General features: G+C 37.7%; 1 pseudogene; it reads left to right on the top strand.

Moving 5' to 3' along the window:
• Positions 1-1,448: 1,448 nt before the first annotated feature.
• Positions 1,449-4,793, top strand: LOC119536949 (annotated as a pseudogene).
• The last annotated feature ends 4,102 nt before the right edge of the window (positions 4,794-8,895 follow it).

Below are 8,895 nucleotides of genomic sequence, written 5' to 3'. Positions count from 1 at the left end.
TTGCCTTTATTCTATTCAGACCCCTAGTCTAGGCCAGAATTTCTTCTAGAAACAAAACTGTACTAATGAGCCTGGCCATAAAAGTTCAGTGTTTTAATTGGTATGACAACATGAAAGTTTTAGGAATAGGAAATAACTAACCCTTCTCAAGCATGTTCAGTGAGTGTCAACATTGTGCCAAGCACTTTCCTCACAACAATCCTATGTATTTACTGTTATTATCTCTACCTTACACGAGAAAACAGGCTCAGGGAAATGGAGAGACTTGCTGAAGGACTCAAAAAATGTGCCATTCTATCTCCAATGCTTCCCCCTCTATTCCACACTGCATTAGCAATCTCAGGTTGCAAAGCTATCCTGATTTTATATAAGAATTAGAGCTGGCCCAGAAAAACTCCTTAATTTGATGTAAATTGGCTCCTTTCACAGGAAAGGGAAAATAGAATAAAGGAAAGAGCAATTGGTTAGTGAATCAGGAAACCAAAATTCTCACTCTGCCTGTCACTAAATCACTGTGGGTCCCTGGGCAAGACACTACTTTTTAACTATAGTATTAATGATTACATGGAGATTGTTTATTATATAGAATTTAAAACAAACTAGTTTTTAACCCTCAAATTGCCACATTCCTCCAATGCATACCTAAATTGCTCAGGGATTGTTGACTTAGAAAAACCACAACTTTTTGTAATGGCTGTCCTTTCTTCTTTACATTTAAGTGGATAGGATTAATTTGCCCAAAGCTGATCCGAGGTCGGCTTCCAGCCAAGCATAAGCTGGCCTCTTGTAAATCTCCTTGAAAGCCAGCTGCATTCTCAGAGTGTTGTAGGACTCTGGTGACCCCAAGATCCAAGCAGGGGATCTGATATTATTTTCAAAATAATGCTCAGATGTTATTTGCTTTTTTGACTCTCATTCATTCACAAGTGCATAGTGGGGTTTTCCAGAGGCTTCATTATATGCATTATCACAGCAGATTAAATGCAGGGGCAGATACGAGAATCCAGCTGTCTTCCAAAAGCAAGACTTTGAACAGATTTATGAAAATGTAAAACAACGCCACTAATTTTTGTTACTATTTTTTAATGTTTTGGGAAATATAGTTATTCTTGTTAAAAAAATATGCTATTATTTATGATATGCCTAATGGCTTTATTATTTTTAAGTGAATTAATAAATACATATTTTAAAATTTGTTTTACTTAATATATTATATATACAATCATTTATTTTCTATATATATATAAAATATAACCCATAAAAGCAAATTGTTTTGGAATTTTCAATAATTTTTAAGAGATTAAAGGGATCCAAAGACCAAAAAGTTGAGAACTGCTGAACTAAGACAATCAATCCTGGTATAGTGCTGAGGTGGTGTACTGGGGCTGGAAGCCACCTGGTCACCATTTCCTTTAAAAACCACAGGCCTTGGCCTGCAGTTCTTGATCATGCTAGAGAAGGAGCTGATGCTTTTTGCAGAGCTGCTACAACCAAACATGCTGCTCCAGAACATACTGGACAACAGAAATATACTGGACATCTACTCTTATCTCAGTGAGTTTCTACCACTAAACCTGTTCCAGACAGAGTGTGTTTACTCTCTGGACATTCACCATACTTACTTGGTACCCAGGTTTGGATATATTATGGCCCCCAAAATGCCATTATCTTTGATGCAATCTTGTGAGGGCAGACATACTAGTATTTATTTAAGTTGGAACCTCTGGATTAGGTTGTTTCCATGGAGATGTGACCCACCCAACAGTAGGTATCCAACTCTGATTGGATAATTTCCATGGAGTCGTGACACCACCCATTCAGTGTGGGCCTTGATTAGTTTACTAGAGCCCTATATAAGAGCTCAGACAGAAGGAGCTTGCTGCTGCAGTTTACAGAGACATTTTGAAGTTGGCCATTGAAAGCAGAGTTTCGCTGATGCTTTGGAGGTACTAGCCTAGAATTTGCCCCAAGAAGCTGACAGAGAGACATTGTGGAGAATGCCATTTTGAAACACAGCCTGAGAGCAACTGAGACTGACATTTTGAAGAGGAGCTAAAGCTAAGAGAGGACAAAATGCCCCAAGAGCAACATTTTGGAAAACGCCATTTTGAAGTGCAGCCTGCCAGCAAGCAGATGCCAGCCAAGTGCCTTCCCAGCTAACAGAGGTTTTCTGGATGCCAATGGCCTTTCTCCAGTGAAGGTACCCTATTGTCAATGACTTACTTTGGTCACTTTATGGCCTTAAGACTGTAACTTTGTAACCAAATAAACCCCTTTATAAAAGCCAATCTATTTCTGTTTTTTTGCATAATGACAGCATTAGCAAACTGGAACACTTAGCATCACTGAATTAAAAATTCTATTAAACACATATGTGTCCAAATAAAAACTCAATTAGAGGCACTGAAAAATGGGTGAGTTGAGAAATGTGAAGAGTCTATGTCTCCTTATTTAGATTCTAGAATTTTAGATTTTTCTGGTTTTACATACAAAGCAAAGGAGAAGACCTATTTGCCATACAAAGTGTAAGATTATAAGCCTCTTTGATGTGTTCTCATTTCCCCATGTGTAGGGGATAGTTTCTATGTTATGGTGGTAGAAGGAAGAATGGGGAGGGTGACTGGAAAATATGGTATGTTGTTGCTGTAATAGCCTCTAATTTGTTTCTGCCTGCCACTACCCATGCCCCTATGTAATCCATAAATACACTAGCTGGGGTTCAGCAACGTGACTTGCTTAGACCCATGCAACAATAGCAAATACAATGCAAACAGAGACTTGAAAGGCTTGCACATTCAGGCTTGTACTTTTGCTGCTATAAGAATCCCAAACCACCAGGTAAACTAGCTTGGACTACTTGGCTAGATGTTGAAAGACATGTGACGTGTGACCCAGTCACACCCATCGCCCCAGCTGAGAGAAGTAAACAGTCACTTGTGTGTGTGAGGCCATTTGGGAACAGCCAGTCCCTGGCGATCCTGCCAACTGATCATAGATGCAACCAGCAAGCCCAAATGCAAGCTTGGGCCACACCAGAATTGCCTAGCAGAATTGGAAGCCAAAGAAATGGCTTGTTGTTTTCAACCTCTAAGTTTTGGGTTGGCTGATTATTCAGGCATATTTGACTCCAAAATTAATTGGAAATTCATTGTAATTTTAGTGCTTATAAAAGTTCTTATGAAAATGTTGTTGGCACACATTTAGTCTGTCACATTACCTGACTTCAACTGGGGAAGCAAAAGAGCAAATAAAATCTCCTCTCAAGATTTCTCTTTTAACTTGTGTTACCCCAGCCCCTTAAAGGCTGGCAGTGAGAATGTGTTAGGGGGAAGTTTGTGGAAGGGCTATGTCGACAATGATAAGAGTTTAGAGTGAGTGAATTTGTTTAACATTAACATTTTTTTCATGCTGCGCTTCAGTTTTCTCCAAGGAACAGGTTGAAGGACTGAAACTTTCATTTTCAAGAAAGTTTGAAAGAAACTCTCTGCTATAGTACCATAAACAATAATGAGTTAATTAAATAAGGATTCCTTGATAATGTACGAGATAAATCACTCATTAGGGACATCAAACCGGTAGAGAAACTTAAGTATTAAAAGTCAAACTGCAGCTGTTAGGTCCCGCCCCGCCTCGCCCATCCCTGCGGCTGGTGCTGCGGCTGCGAGATCAGCTCTAGGAGACCCCTGGGTGGCGCTGCGCCTTAGGCGGGCCCCAAGCCTGGACGCTCTGCGGGGAGGGGCGGAGTGAGCTGGAGGGCGCGCTCTCAGGGGCCGCCTCGGCCGCCGCCGCTTCCTGGATCTGGTGGCAGCAGGCGGTCCCCGCTAGCGGCCCTGAGTCACCTCAGCGACCACGGAGAGGAGGGACGTTCACCGGCCCGTGTGGTCCCCGTCTCCGCCCCCCAGGAGGGGCGAGAGGGAGTCGCTGCCAATGTCAGCTATTTAGTATTTTGTTGGAAGAACAAAGTGATACCCAGCCTAATATTCTTCCTAATGATCCTCATGCTAGACATTCAGATGATAAGGGACAGAATCATCTAGGACAGATGAACTTCAATGCAGGGGCCAGCAAACATAAAGATGCGAACATAGACATCGCTGAAAAACTCTATCAGAGGGTTAAAATTCTTTGCTGAGTTATGATTGGCCCTCAAAATTTATAGAGAAAGGCCAAACACGTCAAAGCTACATGGACCCAACTTTGTAATAAAGTTTGGTTTATGGGTTCAGAAGAAAAAGACTTCCCTACTGTGGAATTAAAAACCAAATGAGGCAGAGACCAACTATACTGGAAAACAAATAAAGCTTTTCAGTATGTTTATGACAATTATTTAGAAGGTACTGATTGGTTTCTGAAAGCAGATGATGAGACATATGTCATACTAGACAATTTGAAGTGGCTTCTTTCAAAATATGACCCTGAAAAACCCATTTACTTTGGGAGAAGATTTAGGCCCTATGAAAGCTGGGCTGCGTGAATGGAGGAGCAGGATATGTATTGAGCAAGGAAGCCTTGAAGAGTTTTGTTGATGCATTTAAAACGGACAAATGTATGCATAGTTCCTCCATCGAAGACTTAGCACTGGGGAGATGTATGGAAATTGTAAACATAGAAGTGGGAGATTCCAGAGATACCACTGGAAAAGAAACTTTTCATCCCTTTACACCGGAACACCGTTAATCAAAGTTTAAATACACCAAAACTTTTGGTATTGAAATTATAACTATTATCCTCCTGTGAGGGTCCTGGATGCTGTTTTGATCTTGCAATTTCTTTTTATTACATTGACCCTCTAGGATACTTCATTCATCATCTTTGCCCATATGGTTATTTAAACAGATATCAACCTGCCTTACCTGCAAATATACTACAGGAAATAAGTGAGACATACAAAAATGATGATACAAAAGGAAAATTAGGAAACCGGTGAAAGAAAAACATGAATGAACAGAAGTAAAATGCCTGACATTGCACTGAAGAAGGACTTCTGCATTTCTGATAAAGAATACTGGAATCCATGAACATTCCATATGAGAAATCTTTCATATGAATGACTGTAAACTGAAGCTTTAACAAGCTGTGAAATCTGTTAGAATGTGTTTTTGATACGGTAATATATATTTGAAGAATGTGTGTTTTTAAAATGGGGCCAGATAAGAGGACTAGAAAAGAGATTTTGTTGCCTGTTCCTGACCACATGTGTTATTGTCATTGAGAAACTAAAACAGCTAAATTTGCTAAAACTATACTGAACAATTTAGTAACATATACAATGCTAAAAAGATCTGCTTTAAAGAAAATTTTAGAAGAAAAAATTGTTGCTCAGTGTTGTTTGCAAACTCAAGAAGTAAATTAGTATTTGCAGTATGACATAAATGAAACAACCCTCCCTTCCCTGCTACACACACACACACACACACACACACATACACACACACACAGTTTGTCTAATGAAAATTTTCCCGTGATTATTTATAATTAGTAGTAGTATTTCTTCCAGAAAAAGTGGCATATGAATGGCACTTGTCCTAAAGTGCATTAATAAAACCATACTTTGAAATTAAGAAAAAAAAAAGAAAATCAGCTGTTAGGTTCAAATTGGTAGCAGAGAATGAAGCTGGAGATTCAGTTGAAGGAACCACAAAAGCTACTTAATTAAATCTTCCTTGGGAATGTTTGATCAGGCTCAGGAGCAGCTACAGCATAGACGTGGATGAGCAGAGTAACATGCATAATTAGTGTTAGTTACCTTGCCCCACACCCAACAGGAGCTTCTTTAAATTAGGGCAGGAACACCCCCTCCACACTTGCAGATGACGTGCACCTGCTTTAGAGGGAGAGAATCAGAACCAAATCTGAATCTTCCCCACTTACTGGTTATGTGACCCTCTCCAAGACATGATATATAAAATAGGGTAATAATAATACTTGCCTTTGGGAATTGTGAGAAGGACATGAATCATTTTTTTACCCCTTAATTTTGTCACACTACAATCTAGTTGTACAAAGAAAATGTAATTTCTCTTAGAGCCACTTAATGACTTTTGTGGGCTCTAGATACTTTTGCCTCTGTGAGCCCCTTCTACCATAAAAAATGTAAAAAATATTTTTCAACTGCACTGGTATAAAAACAAATGCAATCATTGACTCTAAAAGTTCATTTTTTTCTTCTAATTTTAAAAGAAAGTAAAACATTTTTTGTGGAACTCTGAAAGTATTGTGGGCCCTAGGCACTGTGTGTTCTGCGTCCAGTGGATACATACATTGGCCCTGACATTTTTACTTTCTATAACTGATATCTAATCTTCCTTAAGATCACCCCCCCACCCCAAATATACAAACCACCGAGTAATAGTGAAAGGACCTCAGCTGTAAACTTACCAATTTTATTCTTCTCTTCCCAGTAAGTTCCCTTTGCTTAAATACTCTGTCAGTTAAAAGTTCACCTCCTAAAGCTCTTCCCAACCCCTCCCTTTATCCTAACTGCTTGACCCAAGCTCTAGAAATTCTGTTGGATTCTTTTTTTGAAGTCAGTAGAGTGGAAGTTGTCTGTTCCCTCTGCTTAGTCAAGGGCTACTTGTATATCCCACCATTTCTCCTTGCTCACCCAGTTCCCCTCACCACTGACAGGCAATTCAGACCTATGAGGTCTTTCAGTGACCCCCATTTGACCCCTAACCTGAAGGTCACACCTGGTATTCTTCAGCCTTCAGTCATTTCGCTTTCATTGTAGCAACCACTCAAGAAAGCAATCCCACCCAGACTGTAATCTGTCTTCGACTTCAATCACGGACATACAGGAATGTTGAGATAACATCTATCTATATCCTTGCTACTATAAATTTACTCCATGAAACAACAGCATCGCTGGGCTGGGAGCTGCTTAGAAATGCAGAACTACCAAATCAGAATCTGCATTTTAACAACATCCTAGGTGATTTGTAGGCACATTTAGGTTTGAGAACCACTGTTTTATCCCACATGGGAGTACAGAGCAAGTGGAGAGTATAACAGCTTCTCTCTCTGTCCAATCATTTTGTGTTGCTACTTTTTTTCTGCAGTAGTTGCCCCCAAATTTTCACAAAAATCTCTACCTCCAGAGTCTCAAACAAGAAAGAGGACAAAAGCCTCTTGACTCCCAAATTTCCATATCCACACTAGAATTTGGGCCTGAAGGGAAACTTTATGGTATATGTGTTACAGCCTCAATCCTTTCCTACCACTTTAAGTTTCCCCAGCTTCGACCTAAACCTGTAGAACTGATACCCATTTCTGGTTCCAGTTTTCATTTTCCAAATACAGCTTGATATCTCAGTTCTCATCTTTAGTTTGACTGTTGCAAATACAAATCTGCTTGGACTCATTATCCACATGGTCTTGGTCTGCGTTGCCAACATTCCATGAGGAAGAAATAATAAAGGCAAAAGCTGAAATAAATATATTACAAAACAGAACACTAGAATAGCTGAACTGTTAAATATATTCAAGTTCTGGCTCTTTGAAAAACATCATTAAAATACATATGCTCCTGGCAAATCTAAAAAAGAAAAAAAAAAGTCAGCACAAATAAACAAAAGGAAAAATCACTGTGGGAATAAATAATGCAAAAAGGATGTAAAATTTTATACTGGGTGCACTTACAAATATGAAAATTCCAAAAAATGAGTATTTTTGTAATTTATGAACATAAATTAACAAAATAGGATAAAATTGGAAAATGAAATATATGAAAAATCATGGGAAAGATTGTAAAAGTTATTAAAAATTATTTCTAGATGACTTTTTGGGTCAAACGTTTTTATTGTGGAATCTTTTAAATTTTTAAGTAATTGCTAATTCCTATCCTGTATAAATCTCTTTTTTTTCCACAAAAGATAAAAGATGTAAAGCCGCTCAGTTTACTTCATGAAAGAAGTATAACTGATTTCAAAACATTACAGATATGGCATATAAAAGAAAATCTTGGATCAAAGAGACTTAGGAGTATTCAAAACAAAATGCTAATGGATCAAATCCAACAGTGTTTCAAGAGAATAAAGTAGGATTAACAACTGAATTGCAAATATGGTTTATTATTTTGGAATCTGAATCATGTAAAGAAGTAAAAAAACACCCCAATTGATTATTAAAAATCATTTGGATATATTTATAAACTTAATTCTGATGGAAAAAAATTCTATAAATATAAATGTTTCCCTAAATTATTATAAACATAACATCTGTTTGAAATTAATAGCAACTTCAAAGCTAAAAGAGATAATCTCAATGCATGACCACTAAAAAATCAGGGATACAACATGCACATTATTTTTATCATGAAATACTTTATACAAATAAAAGAATACTCACAAGGTACAAGTAAGGTACAAAGAATAGTAAGCTCCATGTACAACCAATGTAGCATAAGAAACAGAAAATGTCCATTCATATTAAAGGAGACTCTCTGATTTGACCCTCTTTGTGATCCCTCTCTTCTCACAAGTAGGAAAGCTTTCCTGAATTTTGTGTTTATTACCTCCCTGATATAACCAAACAACTTTTTGCTTATGTTTGTATGTGTTTTGACTTTATATAAATTGTATTACACTGTATATACTATTGCAATATGTTTTCTGAGATGAAATGCTCTATAAATCTACACTGTCCAAGAATAGTTATGGAAATTTTATTTATTATACTTACTCACATGTCTAGATCTTTTTCCTGTTTTTCTCTCTTTCTTTTCTTTTGAAACTATCATGGATTTGTGTTCAGCTTTCTTACCCTAGTTTCCATGTGTCTTAGCTACTAATTCATAGTTTCCATTTTTTTTCTGTTTTTTCTTTGTTTGTTTTGTTTTGTTTTGCCTTTACTATGGATCTTTTTATTCCCTGTTTTATTGACTTCTTTTTTATTAGT

This window comes from Choloepus didactylus, chromosome 6 (genome assembly GCF_015220235.1).
Source record: "Choloepus didactylus isolate mChoDid1 chromosome 6, mChoDid1.pri, whole genome shotgun sequence".
Lineage (NCBI taxonomy): Eukaryota > Metazoa > Chordata > Mammalia > Pilosa > Megalonychidae > Choloepus > Choloepus didactylus.
Note: the sequence above shows the minus strand (reverse complement) of the source record. Positions and strands in the feature narration are given on the sequence as shown.